The 23,104-nt window shown below is 43.2% G+C and overlaps 1 protein-coding gene and 1 pseudogene across 4 annotated transcripts in view; both read left to right on the forward strand.

Moving 5' to 3' along the window:
* The window catches only part of PARD3 (par-3 family cell polarity regulator), a 647,691-nt gene that overhangs the window by 34,778 nt on the left and 589,809 nt on the right, over positions 1-23,104 (forward strand). The gene's annotated exons all lie outside the window — the stretch shown is intronic.
* On the forward strand, positions 3,483-3,602 carry LOC136655070 (5S ribosomal RNA; annotated as a pseudogene).

Below are 23,104 nucleotides of genomic sequence, written 5' to 3' on the forward strand. Positions count from 1 at the left end.
GTTCTAGAGTTTCAAACAGCATCTGACTGTCTTTGCCTGGGCTCCTATCTCAAGTCAATAGAGATAAAATTTGCATGCACCAGGTGGAGTTTGTACTGTCTTCAGTCCTGTCTACCTCCTGTTGAGCAGAAGCTACCTAGTCTTTGTTAGCAAAACTGATACAAGATTTCTGTGGTATCTTAATGATAAACAGATGCAAGATGGTCGACACTTTAGGGGACCAGAGCCTGCTTAATCAGATGCCTGCAATCACTCACATCACATTTACATTTGATAATATTTAAGGCACCATAAAACTTTTTAACTGTGTGTGCCTTGCATGCTGCAGTTTATTTTTTCCTTAAAATCTAAGGATTCAACCTTTCTAAGGCTGCACACACAGCTTTACAGTCTTATAAATGCTTCCCTGGGGGTAAGCCCATTACATTCAGTGGTGCTTACTTCTGAGTAGACATGCATAGGCATGCACTGTAAATGATGCACAAATGTTTTGCTGAAACTGTAGTCTCTGAACATTTCATCTTCTCAATATGATACAATAAAAACACTAGTCTTCAGGCAAACAGTAGCAAGGGGTTTAGAATAAATATGGAGGGTTTTTTGTGTATGTGCCTAGCAGTGGTTATTCTCTAATTATGTCCATAAAATGACTTGCCAATTCAAAAGGTGCTGGCTGTCTGTGTCTGGTGCTTGGCAGACAGAGGCAAGAGGCAGGTTCTTGCATCAGTCCATGAAGGCACTTTTGCATCCCAATCAGTGCTTTTACTTGTGGGCCAGGTCTCCTATTCCTTTTCTTTTATTCTTAAACTTTTTCTGCCCCATAGCAGGAATAGATTCCTTAGAAGTGAAGGGAAGAATGTGGCTTGTCAGGTAGGGTCCCCTGGTTTCCGCCCAGTTATGAATTTTCCTATTCTAGGGGTTACATCTGGTCATGTCCACCACCCATTTTTAGGATGCTGTAATGACATCTCTTTTGGGCAGGACTTTGACTTAAGCCAGCAATTTTTAACACTTTTCTTCTCATTGCACACTAACCTCTATGGTCTTTGGGCCAAATCCTATCAAATTTTCCAGCCCCTGTGCAGCTGTGCCAGTGCGGCTTATGCTGCATCCTTGCAGTGAGGGGGCAATCATGGAGGCCTCTCTGACATTGTGTCAGGGGCTGGAGGGGGGGAGAAAAAGAATTAATCTACATTTCAAATTTGAATAAATTTACATAATTGAATCTGTTAGAGACAGGACTTGTATGAATGAATGAATTTTATTGAACTTATTTATAATACACATGAGAACTATAATACAGGCATGTAGATAGAAGCACATGAGAACTATAAACTGTTTGCTACACACCCCTTGCACAGTGAAAACATACAAACCAAACCAGAAACACTGGAAGACACAAGCTGTTCAGACGCAATGGGGGGGATTTAAATTTACACTCAGGGTAAAGCAGAAAACATGGAGACGTGAACTAATGCACTTGGAAAAATCATGTATGTGCTTTCGCAAGACATGCAGACCAAGTCAGAAAAGTGAAGGGGGGTATAAATAACTCCTGAGCACACACCTCCACCAGAAAGCACCTTGAAAATAATGTTTTTGGGAGGGAGAGAGGAAAGAAAGATCTCTTGCAAAACCAACCAAAAGCACATTGAAAATAACTACTGCGTGGGGGGGGGAGGAAAAATCTCTTGAAACGCCAGCCATACCCTTACAGAAGCTGTGCTGACTCTCAGCAAGGATTGTTCTTCTGTGTCAGTGGTTCCCACACATTTAGCACTGGGACCCACGTTTTAGAATGAGAATCTGCCAGGACCCACCGGAAGTGATGTCATTACTGGAAGTGACATCACCAAGCAGGAAAATTTTTAACAATCCTAAACTGCAATCCTACCCACACGTACCCAGGAGCAAGTCCCATTGACTGTCATTGTTAAAAGCATATACAGAGTAGCCTGTTGAAAGCACAGATCGGTAATATTTCCCCCAATGCAGTCACATACCATGGTAGCATCAAGTTTAATATATTTTTTTTAAAAAGTTGAAATGAATTGGAACCCACCTGAAATTGGTTCATGACCCACCTAGTGGGTCCCGACCCACAGTTTGAGAAACACTGTATATGGCATTTTAAAAATAAATGTGTCCTGCCAGTTTTCTCTCACTTCCTTCTTCTTCTGCAGTTACAGAGTTAACCTCAGACTTCTTAAGTTGCAGCATTTGACCTGACTCTAAAGTGAGGCCAGGCATGCAAAAATATATGCACGCTATCCCTGGTGCTTTAGGTTGCGTGTAAATGGAGTTGCCAGCTCCTATGCATGGAAGGTTGGCACGCAGGTATATGATGCCTAACTAATGTATGGGTTTTGGTGTGCTAATGTTGTATTCACGGCAGAAGTGAACCAGTTTAGATGCAATACCAGTTGTGTGGGATGCTGCTTCCCACCCACCCCCCCCCCCGCGATATTTTGCAGCATGTTTAATTTGGGCCTTAGCATTGTTCAGTTTGCTTTTGAAACTTAACAAAATGCTTGCAAACAGACTTGACCCGCTTTTGTGTACTTTCACATGGCTGAAATCGGCTCCAGATTAGTCCCACTTTTGATATTGAATTTATGTTTGTACAGCAAAGCAAAGGCACCCAGGACACTTTGTTGGGTAGCACATTTAACTCTGTAATTTTGCAGACTAAACAGATGTCTTGTTTCCCATCTTAGCATGTGTGTGGAATGGTTACCCCCAGTAAGTTGGTGGGCGGAACATTCTCAAATCACAACCTTTTGCAGACATTTACTTAGTGAAGAGCAAAATCAAGGGTGGCTTTGGGTTTAAGTTGGCCTCTCTACTAGTTGGCTTTGGGTTTCAGTTGCCTCTCTACTAGTTGGCTTTTGAGTTCAGTTGGCTTTGGGTTTCGGTTGCCTCTCTACTAGTACTAAGTGCATGAGTGTAACTTTTTGCAGCAATGCATTCCTAGAATTCAAGGCGCAACTTTCACACAAATTTGAAGCAGTGGTTAAATTCGTAGGAGATTATGGCTCTCAGGCTTGCCAGTCTGTATTGTGAATGTGCTTGTCTCTAATCTTATGACTGTAGGAGTATGTTATGGAAGTGATTCTGCACATGCTCAGAGGTTGTCATTTATTGCTTCACATGAAAATAGGTTCTGTGGCTAAGCCCCAGTCCTGGGTCTTAGCTCCTTTTTTTACTTCCTACCCTGTTTGTGTGTTGCGTGTCTTGAAAAGGTGGAATGGAGATTATCATTGGGAGGCAATGCATTATTTCCCCCCCCCCCATGGAATACTGACACCCCTGTTTGACTCTTCTTGTTCAAGCAATCTCATTGGATTTATGTTGTTCTTCCATTCTTATAGTATGGTCATTGCGAAACCATCTTTTTTCCCTTTAAGTATGTGGAAGGCTCTTATGAGAAAAACTGAGACTTGCTTTTCTGTAGTTCTGATTCCATATCTGAATGGAATTGAAGATGCAGCAACTGTTACCCTGCACATGCCCAATCTCATCTGATCTTGGAAGCTAAGCAGGGTCAGGCTTGGTTAGTACTTGGATGGGAGACCGCCTGGGAATACTGGGTGCTGTAGGCTTACACCATAGTCTTTCGAGACTGAAGGTTGCCAACCATCTTCCTTGTCCTCAAGATATACTAGGTGGTCCAGCAAGATATTCTAGGTGTTGCAGCTTCCTAGTGGGATATTTGTCTGTGCAGGTTCATGCAGTGTACAACAAAGATTTCTCCAATTCACTGCTATTGAGGTCCTTGTGCTATATAAGCATGCCCCCCTCTCATTCCAAACCTCTCACTGTGGCAGTCAATTTGCTTGTACAGAATATTACATGTTAATCTGACATGTATCTGAAAGAGAATCTGAGAAGATGAGTCTGAAAATCTGCTTTTGACTTACTTATTCATGGCTGCCTGGTGTCTGTAGCATTCAAATGTGAGAGCATTATTATTAAGAATATTTATATACTGCTTTTCAGCGAATGTAATTTGCAAAGCGGTTTACATAGCAAAATGAATAAATGGTTCCCTATCCTGAAATCCACAATCAATCCTATCCACAATCAAAAAAATATGCAGAACACCAGCAACTGGTAGACACCAGCAACAGCACAGGAAAAGATGCCATGGTCGGGTGAAAAGGGATAGTTGCTCTCCCCCTGCAAAACAGAAGGGCACCACTTTAAATGGTGACTCTTTTCCCAATTAGCAGGGGTTGCTACCTTTTCTTCCTGCACGGCTCTGAGTTTGCATCCTCTGAAAGATTTTCAATCCTTGCAGTACAAGCAGATAAATAAATATTTAAATAAATGAGTGGATTTACTAGAGAAACAATCTTGATCACACTAAATACTTGCAGTTTTTGGTTCTAATGGTGCGCGTGGGAATGAAGGTTGGGCTGTGAGGTCAATCAGGTGATTTTCAGACTGGGTTCTGCTCATGTGGAACTTGATTTAGGATCAGTAGATTAAGTTTAAACCTTTGGGGCACAGACAGCCTATGCAAATGGACTAATCCTTATAATTACAATAATTAAATGCTAATGTGTGCTGGGGTCTTTTGATCTTTGAGTTTTTGCACTGCCAGAGAGAGACTCTGGTCTTGCCAGGCTTGTGCCTCACATAAATGTTACCATTCAATTTTACATATGAGGTTTTAGCCTGAAGTTAAGCCATTTCTGCCCAGTGTTGCATATACGCAACAGGAACCAAATGTGTACACTCGTGGGCTAGGCAAAAATGAGTTAGAGAGGCCTGTTTGCATCATTGTGAGCCCTGCTGCAGGACTGGGTTACTACTGATCAGGAATAGCATTTGACCAGTTCCAAAATGTAAAGCTGAAAGAGGAGTTCATGCCTGAGAAAGAGCGCAATGACAACAGCAGTGTGTGCTATTATGGTAGGGGAGGTTAATTAAAAGCATAATTGAGAATTTGGCATTTAGCATTGCTGAACATAAATATTATAGCGTAGGAAAACTATCCAGTGAACCCTGAAGAGAAAAAATGACAGTAAATGGAGTGAGGAAAGGAGTTGCAAACATTCAGGAGTGAGGAGTGAGGAGTGAGGAGTGAGGAGTGAGGAAAAGTTCAGTGCTTTTCAAAGTCTTGGCCCATGTCAGTAGTCAGTAGGTTTTCCTTTTGAGCATATGAAGCTGCCTTATCCCAAGTCTGATAGGCTATCAAGTACTGTTTATGCCGGCCATTGGAATCACCTCAAATGCCATTAAAAGTCGGATCAGTGACTCTTACAGCTGATGGCAGCACTTTTTACCACCTATGATGGCACTGCTGATGTGAAATTAGCAACTGATGACCACCTGCAGAAGTGGTGACAGAAGACCATTTCACAGCTAATGTGAAATTTGTGCCTTTCTGGGGAGACTGAGGAGGAGCTCAGGATGGGGGAGTGCTGCCCTCTATGTTGAATTGACTAATTTGAGCCCTGCTGCTGTTTCATAGTTAGTAGAAATGACTAATTGTTGCACACCACAGTCTTTAAAAAGCCAACACACCACATTTTGATTGTAAATCATTTTGTTTTCCAAACTGTGCAATTTGTAGTTTTGCTGCTGTTATCAAGCTGAATGCTAACTTCTCATTCTCTTGTCCTAGCACATCTTTCAGAAGTCATGGACAAATGATAGCTGCGGGTTTGATGGGAGCGGAATACTTACCTATCGCTTTAATTTATTACGGCTGTATCTATCCCAAATAGCTTTAGATTACCACAGGGTGGATGCTATAATTAAGAGTCCCCCAGTGTTAACATTTTGAATATGTATGTTGCCAGTCTCATCAGTGTTATCGTAAAGATGTGGGGGAATTCTAAAAGCAATTTCTTTTGTGCAAGAGATCAGAAGGTGGCTCTTGTTACTCACAGACACCCTTTTCACACATAAAAGCCAGCTGTGTTTCCCTCACGGTCCCAACAGCTGCTAATTCTCCAGATCTCCATGTGGCCTTCATTGGGAAGGCATAGGAGGGGGGAGAGCTGCTACTCCTCAAAACTGTGCTTCTCTTTACATTCTCACTGAAAGCAGTAGTAATTTAGAAGAGCCCTCCTTTGTCTGGCTTTGGATTCTAAAAACAGTGTTTAATAGTACACTTGAGATGCCAGTCGATGGAATTCACACACACTATCCATTGGCGTACGTCTCTGCTTGCTCATACATTTACTGAAGACAAATTAGTTGCTTTGTCTTCAAAGACCAGTAATCTCAGTTGTGCTTTCAATTTTGGTTAAGGAGGAATGCAAACGGAAAAAAAAATTCTGAAATTTGTAGTTTTTTCCCCCAGACAGCACAATCATCTGTTTCAGTCACCAAGGTGTCTTAACAGTAATTTTAAATTCCACAAAACAAAATTCAGCAGAAATCCAAAGCAATAGTTATTAATACATAATACAGGTATTTTTTATATACCGCCTTCCTTGGTCGTCGGATTTCTCCTCAGACTTTATTCAAGGCGGTTTACACGGGCAGGCTGTTCTAAATCCCCGTAGGGATTTTTACAATTCTCTCACATGGAGGGCAGCCAAGACTTTTCTTCGCTCACACCAAAGAGCAGGTGGAATAACTTGGTTCAAATTGTCAGCTGCTTCAAGGTCTCACCATTCACGGTGCCGGTGGCCTCAAACTGGCAACCTGCGGATGTTATCTTCAGGCAAATGTAGGCTCTACCCTCTAGACCAGACCTCCTGCCCTGATATTAAATAACACCATTTGTAGAAACAAATTATGTACAACAAATTATGTACAACAAATAATTCAGAAATAGGGCAAAATGCAAAATTGCAGGTGGGGAGGAGAGAATGATAGTGGAATCTCCTCATCATAAATCAGATGCTTTGTAAGACAAAGCAAAACAGAGATTTCCTTGTGGGAAATTGACACAGGCCTCACAGGACAGGGGATACCATAGCATAAGAACATAACAAGAGCCCTGCTGGATCAGGCCCAGGGACCATCTAGTTCAGCTTCCTGTGTCTCACAGTGGCCCAGCAGATGCCTCAGGGAGCATACACAAGACCACAAGATACTTGCATCTCACTGCCACCTCCCTGCATCTAACATATTTATGCTCACACACCCCAGCAAAGACACAAAATTGCAATTGGGTTTAACTTGTGCTACACAGTGACCAATTTTTAATGCTTGGAACCTACTGAATATAATTTCCCTCCCTTGCCAGTCTGGGGTAGCCAAAAAAACTGCCATCTATGGCCAGTTTAGATGACAGAAAAAAGTTCCTACCTGGCCCTCATAATGTGCAACCAGCTAATCTCAGACTGTACATACCCATCACGGGATTTAACCTATGATGGAGTTTTCCTTCAGAAATCTGTCCAATCCTGTTTTAAAGGTATGTAGATCAGATTTCATCACCATATCATGTGGCAAGGAGTTCCACAGACTAGTTACATGCTGGGTAAAGCAATATTTTCTTTTGTTTGTTCTCAATTTTAAAAATTGAGAAATTTAAAAATTTCTCAAAATTGAGTGCAGGGGCATACACTCAATTTTAGTGCATGCCCCTGCTTCTGGTGTCATGTGACTGGAAAAAGAACATCCCTCTATCCACTCTGGCGATCCCCTGCATAATTTTGTATGTCTCAATCATGTCCTCCCCTCAGATGCCCCTTTTCTAGACTCAAAAGCCTCAAGCGTTTTAGCCTTTCTTCATAAGGGAGATGCCCCATCCCAGTAATCATTTTGGTAGGTCTCTTCTGCACCTTTTCTAGTTCCACTATGTCCTTTTTAAGATATGGGGACCAGAACTGTACACAATTCTCCAAGTGTGACCATACCATCTGTTTGGAGAGATCCTTCTGGAGCTCTACACAAACCCTTCTGGTCTTCACCACCTGGAAAAGTTTAGTGTTATTTACAAATTTGGCCACCTCACTGCTTATCCCTATCTCCAGGTCATTTATGAAAAGGTTGAAAAGCACTGGTCCCAGGACAGTTCCCTGGGGTACACTGCTTTTCACCTCTCTCCGTTGTGAAAACCACCCATTGACACCCACTCTCTGCTTCCTGGACCTCAACCAGTTCTTAAGCCATAAGAGGACCTGGCCTCTAATTTCCTGACTGTGAAGTTTTCTTAGCAGCCTTTGGTGAGGGACCGTGTCAAATGCCTTCTGAAAATCCAGATATACAACCACCAGTTCTCCTGCATCCAAATGTCTGTTGACCTTTTCAAAGAATTCTAATAAGTTCCTGAGGCAAGACTTACCCTTACGGAAGCTGTGCTGACACTCTCTCAGCAAGGGTTGTTTGTTCCTCTACATGTTTTAAGATTTTACCTTTAATGATGTTTTCTACCATCTTACCTGGAACAGATGTTAGGCTGATTAGCCTATAGTTTCCTCTCCTTCCTTTTTAAAAGATTGACACGACATTAGCTATCCTCCAATCCTCTGGCTACTCCTGGGGGCTGGGGGATAAGAATAGGCCCTCAGTTTGGCTGTACTTGTCGTAAGAGGCGACTAAACAGCCACTGGGTAGATGGGACTCTGATCCCAACCCTCCACTGCCTTGTGGCTACATCCAGTTATGGAAAAGGCTTCGGGAGTCAACCTAGAGGCAAAATCCAGAGCCGGAGTCCCTGAGGCAGTTCATGGCTGAACACAGTCACGTTCTGGCAACTCCTGCGACGCTGCTGGAACCAACCATATTGGCCTCTGCCTTTCCATTGGACCATTCCAGCGCCGTGGAGAGGGGGGATTTGCTGCATGGGTAACAGTCTATCCTCCGTACCTACTTTACCCAGGCTTCGCGCACTGGAGAGGACACTCTGTTCCAGAACCACTATTCAGAGCACGATACCATAGTCTTCTGAGGCTGAAGGATGCCAACATGTAATCCTCTGGCACTGTGGCCATTTTAAGGGGCAAATTACAAATTATAGTTAAAGGATCAGCAACTTCATTCTTCAGTTCCTTAATAATTCTTGGGTGGATGCCAGCTGGGCTTGGTGATTTATTAATCTTTAATTTATCAATTAGGTCTAAATCATCTACTCTTTTAACCTCTATCTGACTTAATTCCTTAGTCAGGAGGGACTGTTAGGGTACCTGTATCTGCCCAAGGTTGTCTGCTGTGAAGACAAATGCAAAAAACTCACTTGATTGCTATCTCTAAGTCCCCTTTTAGCTCTCCTTTTCTTCCCTCACCCGTCTAGTGGAGCAACAGCCTCTCTGGCACGTTTCCTACTTCTAACATATTTGAAGACGCTTTTGTTCTTCCCCTTTATGTTGCTGGCCATGCGTTCTTCAAAGCCTAGGTGCTACAACCCTGCTGACCAGATATTTTTGGTTTTATCCAATATATTTTACCCTATTTGTTTGTTGCACTACTAAAAGTAGACTTTTCCTAGCTGCTTCTCTGGAATGAAGCCAACAGATGTTTGTAACCACTGCTGAGACTCCTAATAAATTTAGCATCTAGCAGTTTTTTAATTTGCAAAATGCTTTACAATACAGTGGTCAAATCTGCAGATTTGACCATCCACAGATGGGTGGTAGACAATCCCTGGTATTCCTGTAAGCTACTCCTGGGTCATGCTAGATGCTTTTAAAAAAGTGTTCCCCTTTAAAATATTTTCAGAGGTTTAAAAAGCATTCCTTACCTTAGTGCTACCAGTTACACTGGCTGCAGGGCAGTCTCTGGGGCTCCCCAAAGCCACTTATGGCTCATGCTGAGACCTGTGACCCCCTCCCTTGATGCTGGTGCACCTCAGAATGTATTGCAGGAGTGTTTCCCAAACATTGGCCTTGACGTGATCTGGATGTGGCTTTCAGGAGCACCAGAGACTGCCCTGCAGCCAGCTCGGTTTCTGACACTAAGGGCGCAATCCTAACCAACTTTCCAGCACTGGCATAGCTGTGCCAGTGGGGCATGTGCTGCATCCTGCAGTTGGGGGGCAGTCATGGAGGCCTCCTCAAGGAGGGCAATGTTGGTTCCCTTACCTTGGAGTTGCATTGCCCTTATGTTAGTGCTGGAAAATAGGTTCAGATTGTGGTCTATGTTAAGTAATGCTTTTTAAACCTTCTTAAAACTTTAAAAAACATTTTTAATTCGGACTAATAATTAGCAGATATTGGTATCCATGCTGGCTCAGTATGGCATGATGTGGGGCAACCTCTTTTACCAAATAGGATATTAGGCAGAGCCTCCTCTGTGATATCACATACTCTGATACACCAAGATACACACCAAGAGATATATTTAACTTCATACTAATGATGTGGAAACTTTTCAAATGGCTGGTTAATTGAACTTTTAACTGCCTTTGGGCCGAATCCTATCCAAATTTCCTGCACTGGTGCAGCCGCAATGCAGCCCCAAGGTAAGGGAACAAATGCTCCCATACCTTAAGGAGGCCTCTGTGACTGCCTCCTTACAGTGCATGCAGTGCATGCCCCATTGACACAGTTGCACCGGCACTGGAAATTTGGATAGGATTGGGCCCTTTATCATTCAGGGTTTATTTGTTCATTACTTTTAAATTTATTGTGAAAAGTGGTTTTTCTGTTCAGTGTATCTTTTTAATATTGCTATGTCAACTTGCAAGTAGATTCCCTGTAGAAAGAAAATTTAATTCATTTAAATTATCAGTGATTGTGGAGCAGCTATAAAATCAATTGAGGGAGACTAGTTGACTTCTGCATCTTTCCTTCAGCTGCTCATTTGTATCTTCCTTAGTGCACCTTCTGAGTAGCCCTCCTAAAGATTTCACCAATCGGTCCACAGTATCTTGCCTGACTGTGCAATTCTGAATTGCAGACCTGGCAGCGGCATTAAGGGCATTCAGTCCAGATGCAGCCCTGCAGCATGAATAGCTTTGTATCCAGCCTACTGTGAATCATAAACCTGCAGGATGGGTCAGTGTGTCACTAGAAGCAAACCATGCCAGAGACACCTGCAGGCTAGACATAGTTTAGCAAAGTGATACAGATGGCTCAAGCAAGCAATGCAATTATGTTGGGTGAGAGAGCCATGCTGCTTATTATTAAATGTCACATTGTCTATGGCAGTGTTTCTTAAACTGTGGGTCAGGACCCACTAGGTGGGTGGCGAACCAATTTCAGGTAGGTTCTCATTCATTTCAATATTTTATTTTAATATATTAGTTTTGAGGCCACCATGGTATGTGACTGCATCTGGGGAAATGTTACAGCTCTGCACTTTGAACAGGCTACTATGTATATGCTTTTAACAACGATTGTCAGTGGGACTTACTCCTGGGTGAGTGTGGGCAGGATTGCAGCCTAGGGTTGTTAAAAAGTTTCCTGATTGATGATGTCACTTCCAGTCATAAGAACACTTCCAGTGGGTCCTGACAGATTCTCATTCTAAAAAAGTGGGTCCCAGTGCTAAACATCTGAGAAGCACTGGTCTATAGTACTTGAATTTGTCTTCCTCCTTGCTTCCCTCCCCTATCTCTTTCCCTTAAGGAGAGCTTCACTGCTAGTTTTAATAGAAAAGGGCTTTCCTGTGATACTATTTTGGCGTGTATATATCACATGCACTGCTTCTAATATGAGGCAAAGACGTAATACAAGTGCAGAATATGTAAACATCTGAAATGAATGGTGTCTCGTCATGTCTTCACATTAAGCTGTGAATGTCTTGCTGAGCTTGGTGTATCATTTTCTTGTTTTAAATGAAGCAGTTTGAAGCCGTTGAGTAAACACATACTTTGAATTCAGTGTGGCTCAGGATGACCTGGGTAAGGCAATTATCTCAGATAGCAGTACCCATTTAAAGAAACTCCTCTTTGGTATTACTCTCCTTATTAAATCAGTATTGGAAAAAAGAGATGTGGTACTTTCACAAGAGAAAACATGCTCCAGATTGACTTAATAGATGATCACTCTGTGCTAGTTACTGGTGTTTGAGACCTTAAGGCAGTGATTGTCAATCTTTTTTCATCTCCTGGCACACTGACAAGGTACTAAAATGGTCAGGACACACCATCGGTTTTTTGATAAGCCACACCATGCTGTTTGTGGGGGGCTCACATCCCCCCAATGGCCCTACTAATAAATGACCTCCCCAAACTCCTGCAGCACACCTACAGACCATTCATGGCATACTAGTGTGCCATGGCACAGTGTTTGAAAATGGCTGCCTTAAGGGGATGCCTTGATGCCAGCATCTGAGGCCAGAGGGTGCATTGATAGAAATGGATACTTTCTCTAAGAATTGCTCCAGTACTAAAGAAGTATCATCAAAACCTCAGCCAGGGGTTTTAATGAAAATAGTCAACAGTAGCCTTTTAACCTTGACTGGTGGCTGATGATATTTCATGGACATTCTTGACTGGCCGCTGCTGTTCTGTTAATGTATGCAGGTTTTTATGTTGATTACTTTCAAGTTTGTTAGCCATCATGAACACAGTTGTTGGTTAGTTGGCAGTAAATGTTAACTTTTGTATGCAGCCATAACATAGGAGTCTATCTTCACATTGGCTTGGAAAGCTCCATCTCTCCTCCAGATTGTGGAACAGGTGGTTGAACAGCTCCATTTTCGTTCCTCAGAGTGCAACAAGGCCATTGTGTGCCGCTTTGTGTTTGGTACAAATCCAGAATCTTCAGGTTCCTAGCAGGGTTATTTCAAAATTGAAATGTCACTGGGGCTTTTGTGAGTGAAGTCCTAGAACCAAGTGCAGGGCTAATTCCAGTATAAAATCTGTAATGCATTTTGAGTAAATCTTTCTGCGCTTGTTCTATGCTGCAGAGAGTAAGGGGAGCAGAATTTGAAGTTGCTATATACGACTGTCCCCAGTCCCAGCTGCTATTATTATTACTGCAAAATATTTATGCAGCATGTTTTCCCTGTTGAATTAATGTCTGAGACAACTCAGACGTGCTCCTCCACAGGGGCAGAACATCAGAGCTCTGCGGATCTCATTTCACTGTCAAGCTAAAGGGAGTTGGCATCGCAGTTTTATTTGAAATGTAGGAAAAGGAGAGGCTGCCCACAAGATGAATCTTAACAACTGTGTCATGACTTCAAGTCATAACATGACAGAGCACTGAGTACTGCAACATGAATGGTCTTGCTGAGAAGTAATTCAGCATGGAGGAGTTAGCATTGGGATGGCAACTGGCAATTCCAGTTTGTTTTACCCTTCTCTGCCTCTGACTCACTCTTTACCCTTGAGAGAGTTATTATTATTAAGTTGCTTCTCTCTTGTTCTTTCCTCCTTAAAATGGTGAAGATGCTTCGCAGTGCTGTTGTGGGAATTAATGTCTTTATATCCTGTTTGTTTCAGCAGGAGAGACTCAGCTGTAGCCCAAAACATTATGGCATTGAATACACTTGTAGAACATGTAGAGGCAAAACTCAGTCCATTTTCTTGGGGGAGGAGCGGTGACTCAGAGTGGTCAGAATTATGCAAGGATGACTCCCACGCTCTTCAGTCTTTTTGGCACGAAGCTCTGTTCTCCCGATGTGCAATTGGTGACTTCAGACATGATGAGAACATAAGAACAGCCCCGCTGGATCAGGCCATAGGCCCATCTAGTCCAGCTTCCTGTATCTCACAGCGGCCCACCAAATGCCCCAAGGAGCAAGACAGATAACAAGAGACCTGCAAGGCATTCTGGGAATTGTAGTTTAAGAACATAAGAACAGCCCCACTGGATCAGGCCATAGGCCCATCTAGTCCAGCTTCCTGTATCTCACAGCGGCCCACATAATGCCCCAGGGAGCACACCAGATAACAAGAAGACCTGCAAGGCATTCTGGGAATTGTAGTTAAGAACATAAGAACAGCCCCACTGGATCAGGCCATAGGCCCATCTAGTCCAGCTTCCTGTATCTCACAGCGGCCCACCAAATGCCCCAGGGAGCACACCAGATAACAAGAGACCTGCATCCTGGTGCCCTCCCTTGCATCTGGCATTCTGACATAGCCCATTTCTAAAATCAGGAGGTTGCACATACACATCATGGCTTGTAACCCGTAATAGATTTTTCCTCCAGAAACTTGTCCAATCCCCTTTTAAAGGCATCCAGGCCAGACGCCATCACCACATCCTGTGGCAAAGAGTTCCACAGACCAACCACACGCTGAGTACAGAAATATTTTCTCTTGTCTGTTCTAACTCTCCCAACACTCAATTTTAGTGAATGTCCCCTGGTTCTGGTGTTATGTGAGAGTGTAAAGAGCATCCCCTGCATAATTTTGTATGTCTCAATCATGTCCCCCCTCAGGCGTCTCTGTTCTAGGCTGAAGAGGCCCAAATGCCGTAGCCTTTCCTCATGAGGAAGGTGCCCCAGCCCCGTAATCATCTTAGTCGCTCTCTTTTGCACCTGTTCCATTTCCACTATGTCTTTTTTGAGATGCGGCGACCAGAACTGGACACAATACTGAGGTATAGGCCATAGCCCTCTGAACTTCCTTATAGTGTCGTGTGATTGTAGCTCAGTAGTAGGACACAAGCTTTGCATGCAGAAGGTCTCGTATTCAGTTCCTAGTATTTTCATCCAAAAAGATGAGGTAGTAGGTGATGGGAAAGATGTCTGAATCTTGAAATAGCTGTCAGTCAGAGTAGACAGTACCAGCCTGGGTGGATCAGTGATCTGACTTTACAGGTATCCACCCCATATCCATGGATCCAGGTCTCGGTGACCCCTTCCTGCATCCCCGCACCCATTAATGTTGCTAAGATGTTTACCACTAGCATGCCAAGCTAAAATGTTCCTCCCTTTTACTGGACACAATAAGCATGCGAGATTATAGCATGAGGTGCAGGCAGGCAGCAGGCAACCTTCATGCTTGAATAGACTAGATCAGATGTTAACAGGAAGCACTTAACTTCCTGCTTCCTGTTAATCAATCTAGGCTGCATTCCTAACCACACTTTCCTGAGAGTAAGTCCCATTGAACAAAATTGGACTTACTTCTGAGTAGACTGGGTTAGGTTTGTGCTGCTAGTCTCTTCCTGTAAAAGGAAGAAACGTTTTCACAAGCATCTAAATCAGGTGTGTCCAAAGTTTTTGGCAGGAGGGCCACATCATCTCTCTGACACTGCTTCGGGGGCCAGGAAAAGAAAGAATTAATTTACATTTAAAATTTGAATAAATTTACTTAAGTTTACATAAATGAATATATTAAAGATGAACTTATATGAATGAATGAAGGTCTTGCAATAGCTCAAGGCCTATAAAAGGCCTTGCACAAAGCAAGGCTGGCCTTTCATTTGCTGCTGCTACTGCATCACAGATGTGAAACAACAAGGTGTGGTGGGAACCTTCATCCACAGCTCATGTGAAATGTCAAATAGTTGCCCTCACGCTGAGAGCAGTTGTGTAAGGCCAGTGCGGGCTCCGACAAATCTCTGGAGGGCCAGAGGCTCATTGGAGTCTGGGGGCTCCCTGAGGGCCGCATTGAGAGGCCTCGAGGGCCGCATGTGGCCCCAGGGCCGGGGTTTGGCCACCCCTGATCTAAATGATGTTAATGGGTACTGGAGGACTATGGGGGGGCCACGGAAATAGGATTCCCCCATATCAGGGACTTATCAGTGGTTTCTGTAACCACAGGGGACCTTGGAATGACTCTCCCACGAGTATGAGGGTGTGCCTCTAGGAGGTAAATTTTATGTATGCACTCACCCACAACCTCCAGGTTCCTTATCATGTACTGATCAGGAGCTGAACTTTTACTCAGATTGCCCTTGACTGGTTATGATCACAGCATTCTCTTCCATGTTCTCTTGAAAACGTCTGTTCTTTCCTCTCTGTTCTGAAAAACTCTCTTTCTGTGCAGCACTGGGGGCAAGATGAGCATGCAGAGTTCACTGAATAGTTCTTGGGCTCTTGGCCAAAACCTGTCAACAGCAGTATGATGTTCTTTGGGTCTGAGTACTTTGTAACTTTTCAAACTCCAGTTTGGCAGTTGTTTTTTCTCCCCTGCCCCCAGCTTGGCTGTTCGCTCAATATTCTGTTGGCTTCTTAAATTATAAAGCATGTACTCCAAAGAGTCCAGAAGGAACAGAACTGTGGTGGTAAAGGGGTTATGTGGATGGCATCTAAACGTCTTCTACCACCACCAAACAAATGATGTCTGCTTAATCTTGTCAAAGCTTTTGTCAACAGTATGCACTTCCCACTGTAAATTGTTGGATTTTTTTTTTTACTATGTTCAGACTTACAAATATTTTTTAAACGCTTTAACTTGAGCTTTATAGCAGTGGTTCCCAAACTTTTAGCACTGGAACCCACTTTTTAAAATGACACTCTATTGGGACCCACTTAGGTTTACCAGACTTTTAAAAAACAGTTGTTCTAGAAAGAAATAATATTTTATTTATATAATAATAACCAGAAAAAAAGACCCTCAAACATTTATCTCCCTATATTAACACATACTTGCAAACTGCAGGAGCTGAGCTCTTTGCAGGGTAATTAGTAACTACAGTATCTGATTTTTGAATAGCCTCGGGGCTTGAGGCAATTTGTTATCTGATCTTTCCATCACTGTTTTGGCAGCCCACCAAAAATCAGGTCGTGACCCACCAGTGGGTCCCAACCCACAGTATGGGAACCACTGCTTTATAGGAACATTAACCATTTTTATTTGTAATTGATGAAGCTATCTACAATCCTTTATTACTATACACTACAGGCAGTAGCCCAGTTCAGAAGATCAGCTAAACCAGCAGGCTCCAAACCATAGCCTGTGGGCTAGATCCAGTGTCAGGAAAAAGCTGTCCCTACATGGCATGGCACTTTCTGTTCCACATTGCAGCATTTTATCTTTCTAGCTGATCTGCTCAGAAACTCATGCTGGTTAGCTGCTTGCGGGGCACAGAGCCTGCTGAGGTGAGAGGCATTTTAACAATTTTTAAATTTTTAACAATCCTAGGCTGTGATCCTACCCACACTTACCCAGGAGTAAGTCCCATTTACTATCATTGTTAAAAGCATATACATAGTAGTCTGTTTAAAAGTACAGATCTGTAACTTTCCCCTAATGCAGTCACATACCAAGGTAGCGTCAAGTCTAATATATTAAAAATAAAATATTGAAATGAATGGGGACCCACCTGATATTGGCTCGTGAACCACCTAGTAGGTCTTGACCCACAGTTTGAGAAACACTAGATTAGGCAAATAATTTAGATAGTGGCTGTATCAAGGTCTGGACAGTATCTGATATACTGTTAATACTATATAGGTATTCAGTTGTGATAGTAGTATTAATAGTGTGCTAATGTTGGTGCCCCAGTGTAGTACGTGGCTGGAGTGCTGAGCTTGGATGTGGGAAGCCAGTAGTAAATGGCTCCTGCACCACATATTCATTCAGTACCTTGGGGCAAGGTACCATTTTTTGGCCAAGTCTATGTTACTCCATGGTGTGAAGTTAAAAATGTGGCTGCTGATTGGCTTCCTTGAACACTTGTTTTGTTTTGCAGATGTCTGTACTGCAGTGTTTCTGGTAGTTTACCAGAAGTCATTGTAATTATGGGGCTTCTGTCTCTAGGGGGACGACTTCTTTTCAAGGGGTTGCAGAGCGACACTCTCATGCACATTCTCATGAAGCAAGGTGAAGAGCAATGCTGAACTTAAAGGTTTTATTCCAGCCCTCACAGGCCACAGACACAAGGCAAAATTACAGTTTCCCTTCCCTAACCCAGGAGTGTGTCACCCTAAATCAGGGGTGTCCAAAGTTTTTGGCAGGAGGGCCACATCATCTCTCTGACACTGTGTCGGGGGCCGGGGAAAAAAATAATTAGTTTACATTTAAAATTTGAATAAATTTACATAAGTTTACACAAATGAATATATTAAAGATGAATTTTTATGAATGAATAAAGAACTTGCAATACCTCAAGGCCTATAAAAGGCCTTGCACAAAGCAAGGCTGGCCTTTCCTTTGCTGCCACTACTGTATCACAGACAACAGCAAGCAGTGGAGGAAGACCTCATCCCACAGCTCACGCGAGAGGTCAAACAGTCGCCCTCACGCTGAGAGCAGTTGCGTCAGGCCAGTGCGGGCTCCAACAAATCTCCAGAGGGCCAGAGGCTCATTGGAGACTGGGGGCTCCCTGAGGGCCACACTGGGAAGCCTTGAGGGCTGCAAGTGGCCCCCGGGCCAGGGTTTGGGCACCCCTGCCCTAAATCATCAATCCAGGCAAGACATGTGCAGCTGGTAGATGGGGAAGCTGCTTCTGGTTTGGGGTTACAGCCTTGGCTTTCACTGTGCTTTCACCCAACTTTTACCTATAAAGCCCTGTGCTGTGTGGCTTCAGATACTTGAAGGACTGAAGGACTCTTTCTGCATGAACATGCTCACGCTTTGTGTGTGTAGTTGGGGACCCTGCTTTCCTTGCATTTGCCATTGGAGGGTTGTTTGATGGGTATGTGGGACAGGGATTTCTGAGTGGTGGCCCCCTGGCTGTTTGAATTCCCTCCCAAGAGGCCTGACCGATTCTAATCCTGCCCATCTTTAGTGTGCAGTGAAGATCTCCTGTTTTATTTTAACTTCCCCTATGTTCTGTCATAGCCATTTTTTAAAAATCTGCTTAGGCTCTTATTGTTTCTTTTTGAAGGGGGATTGTGGTGTGATCAGCAACTGTTAGCCATGTTAGCTAAATAGAACCTCCATGTTTGAAAGCAGTATGTATCTGAGTAGATGGTGGGCACAGACAACAATAAGGTATTGTTTTTATGTCTTGCTTGGGTGCCTCCTTGTCTGGCTGGACACAAAGAAACAATTGTTAGATTAAATGAAACTGTGTTTTCCTTGCACTTAGATGTTGATTTTTCCTGATAAAGCATTTCATTATGATGGGGATAATTTTAAAATTTGTACAGAAAAATGACTAATAACTGTGTTGGTGGGATGGACAACATTGAGAACAGTGCATTGCCTTGCTCAGTTCCTAGACCCCCTTGAGTTGTGAGCAATACTATCATCATGATACAACCATGCATATGAAGTTCCTCTGCCCCTAAAAGGCAAGCTGCTTAGGTGCTGTTAAGATGTCTCAGCACAGTGAACTGGTTTTGGATATACATAACTTCAGCTTTAAAAAAAACACCAAACTGGTAATACCAAACTGGAATGCACTGACATCATATTACAGTAGTCTGTAAGACAATATTGAATTTCCATTTTAGTGTTTAGCAGCATTGGAAACTTGATGTTGGCCTCTTGCAAAGTATTCTTTTTTTTCTTGCTTAAGATGCTGCAGTATTCCAAATCTATATTGGCATATGTAATCAGAGCTATGATGGGAATTTCAAAGAGATTTGAAAGTCGTTCTGTAAAACTGTGGGTCTCCCTGTGCAGAATGTGGTTTTTTTTAATCCACTGGGAGTTCTGGAATGGAATCCCCATTACTACCAATGGGGATTCCATTCCAGAACTCCCAGTGGATTAAAAAAAATCAGTGGATACCAAAACAGTGGAAAAATAGCTTTAAAGACCCACCTCCAGGTTTCTTACTCCTCTGTTGTGGCCCCAGAATGCATTAATACAGACATTATACCGCATTCAGCCACATGATGGGGTAAATGAAAGAATGAAATTATAATTATTTAACAGCGTGAAGTTAGGAAATTGGATTTTGGTGCTTTTTTCTTTGTTAAAGGCATTTAAAGGTGAACCTCGGCATCAGTGGTGAGTCAAATCAGTGGATACCAGGGTCTCACCTGTAATGCCATGTGCAAAATGTGTTCAGTGCAAACACTGATGTTTTGCTGTCTGAATACTTTTTACTGTCTATGTTGTTTTTCCTTGTAGCTGCTGTCACTGAGTTTTGCAACATCTGGTACATCTATTCGACTCCAGATTTGTGTTCTTTCTGGCTCTAATTGAATAGCAAACCCATAAGCATCTTGTTTTATTATTCTTGCAGGTAGCTGTCTACCTCCCAGGGTGCCGACACACAATTTCTAGAACACTAAATTGCTAATGTGCTGAGAGAGGATGTTCCGCAGCTGTGAAATTTTTGTTTATGCTGATCAACAGAACCAAAGGTGTTTAGTCATAATGACAGACACAATCATTTCTATTTTTATTTTCGTTTGCGGGTGTACGTGCGAGGAACATGCACGCACATCTGCTAAAATTGGCCATGGTGACTGAGATTACTGGTTCTGAATATCCTAACTAGGTGGCTGAGAGAATTCTGGGAAGCAGGATCATGTCAGGCATTATGTGTGGGGAGAGGGCAATGTTTGCCCTGGCAGATGAGCAGCAGCTTACTCCTGTATGTGGGTCTCCAGTTGTAGTTCTTGCCTGTGAGTAGCTGGAGAGCAAATGACTGCTGTTTTAGGGCAGTGTTTAAGAAGGAAGTGTCAATGGTTTCACATGCTTCAGTCGAGTGATGTGCTGTGAGGTCAATAGCTGGGGAGGCACTTGCTGTGGCACCACAAGGCATTCTGAGGCACTCCCTGGAAGCTGCAAGGCATTATGTTGCTCTACTCAGCTGCAATAAGAAGGGAGGTTGAGCTTGTTTGCTGGGACACTTCTAGTCTCTCCCTGTATATTAATGGGCATGGGGAAAGGTGAGAGGGGTGGCAGCAAAGTGCTCAGCCTGATTGTGCAACCCCTGAGAAACTGGTTGGGGTGTATACAATAAGCATGTGCCGTAGAGGTCCAAATCCTAACCAGCTTTCCAGCACTGACACAGCTGTGCCAATGGGACATCTGCTGCATCCTGCAGTTGGGTGGTAGTCGCGGAGGTCTCCTCAAGGTAAGGGAATGTTTGTTCCCTTGGAGCTGCATTGCCCTTAATTTGATGCTGGAAAGTTGGTTAGGAGTGTGCTCTTAGGCTATTTTCATTGGAGTGTGACACATGAAGCTCTATCTCTCCTGACCACACACCCCTGCTTTTGTCTTCTTTGGCAGGCTTATAGCCATGCCTTCTGAGAATGACTGCAGGACAGCCAGCACATAAATACAGGTAGCCTGATGCAGTTTCTTAATTGTGTTCAGTTGATACATTTCAACCTGATAACATTGTAAAAATAAGGATCTAGTGTTTCTCTGCTGTCTTAGTGCTTTTGCACTTCTTGGCTAGAACATTGGAAGGTAGGAGCAAGTTTATCTTGGACAGAGCAGTTGAGTGGCATGCTGTTTTCCACCTCTTTCTTTTAGTTGTGAAGCTATAAGGAGACTTTCTTTTTATTTATGTATTTTTAAGAGGGTTGTAAATTTAGGGAAGGGTGTGGAGAGGGACCAGGCCCCTACGGCTGTTTGCTGAGCATAGTGCACGGCACACTATTTCCGAAAGTGACTAGAAAAAAAGTCCCAGCAATCTGCCTCCCTAAAGCAAACATTTTGCAGTGCTAAATAAAAAATGCAGGGAAGAATATTTGCTGTCCTTGCAAGTATACAGCACAGCAGTGTTTCTCACACTGTGGATTGGGACCCACTAGGAGGGTCACGAGCCAATTTCAGGTGGGTCCCCATTCATTTCAATATTTTATTTTTAATATATTAGACTTGATGCTACCATGGTATGTGACTGCATTAGGTGAAATGTTACAGACCTGTACTTTTAACAAGCAACTATGTATATTCTTTTAACAATGATAGTCAATGGAACTTACTCCTGGGTAAGTGTGGGTAGGACTGCAGCCCAGGATTGTTAAAAATGTTCCTGCTTGATGATGTCGCTTCTGGCCATGACATCACTTCCGGTGGGTCCTAACAGATTCCCATTCTAAACAGTGGGTCCGGGTGCTAAGTGTGTGAGAACCACTGCAGTAGCGGAATACTTAACTATGCACGTACTCTTCTTTCCAAAAATTTTCTTTCTTCTTGGTTTGATTTAGTGCTAAGGGCGACAGGCATCATTTCACACAAGCTAGGATCTGTATAGTGCTGGTGTGTCCACCTTTTTCAGTGGTAGATCCTCACTCAGGAAACTTGAGCATTTCTGTTACCGTGAATCCCTGAAGTGATGCAAATCTGCTCTTTCCTGAGAATCTTGATGAGTGTCATTTATTTAAGGCAGGCAACCCACTCTCAGCCTTAGCCATACTGAAATTCTCCCAAACCAATGAAGCAGGGCCAGTGTAGCTTGTGCTGTATTCTGTAGGGGAATTTCACAGTCTGGCGGTCTCCTCGATGTAAGGGGACGTTTGTCCACTTACTCCAGGGAAAGCCCCACCCATGACATTGGGTCTATTTGGATCTGTGCCAGTTAAATCCCGGGTGCAATTCTGAGTGGATCCATGTCGGAGGATTTGTCTTCTGGCCGTGTCATCACTTCCAGGTTAATGACATAACTTCTGGGGGATCCTGACAGATTGTCATTCTAAAAAGTGGGTATTCACTGGTCTGAGATTGTAATAAAGATTTGATTTGATAAAAAGTGGGTCCTGGTGCTAAAAGTTTGAGAAGCACTGGTCTAGGGTGCACTGCCACAGGGAGACCTGCTTTTGGGGGGCAGCTGTTAAGTTTGAACTGGTCCATCTCATGATGCGCATGGAAGGATTTGTTTCTCTTTGTACGCCTGCCAGAAGTAGTCAAAATTTTGTGCTCTGCTTGTGGTGCCTGGTGCTCCAAGCTGCTTGAAGTCTGCATATCTGTGTGATGCATGGTTCTCTTGATCCGAAGAAGAGCAGATATAATAGTATCATTATGTGGATGATTTTGGATTCATGACATAATTCTCACTCCTGCTGGAGGCAACTGCTGGAGGCAGGGAGAGAGATCAAAGATCAGGCAGCTGCTTTCAAAGACAACATGTAAGAGTTCTGGAGAACTGTGGAAGGGTTTATGCCCCAGAGTGCTCTGACCAACTGTACTGACCAGCAGGTTCTAATAACTTCACTTGAAAGCATTCCTGACCTGTTTTTCTAATACACCCACCCTTTGCAGAATAGCCTGCATTTTACAGCCAGCCTCCTCACCCAGAAGAGCAATTCACTTCAGATAGTCCTGAGAACAAAATCTCTTAGACACTACACCTTCCCCTGCAGAAGCATACCAGCAGATAGCAAGATTACAAACTCATTCTGTATAAACTTTGAATAATAATGGAAAAATACTGGGCTAAAAAATATAACAGCATCTCCCAGTGCTGCATTCATTATATCATCCTCTTTATTCTTC

The sequence above is a fragment of the Tiliqua scincoides genome, chromosome 5 (assembly GCF_035046505.1).
Source record: "Tiliqua scincoides isolate rTilSci1 chromosome 5, rTilSci1.hap2, whole genome shotgun sequence".
Taxonomy (NCBI): Eukaryota; Metazoa; Chordata; class Lepidosauria; order Squamata; family Scincidae; genus Tiliqua; species Tiliqua scincoides.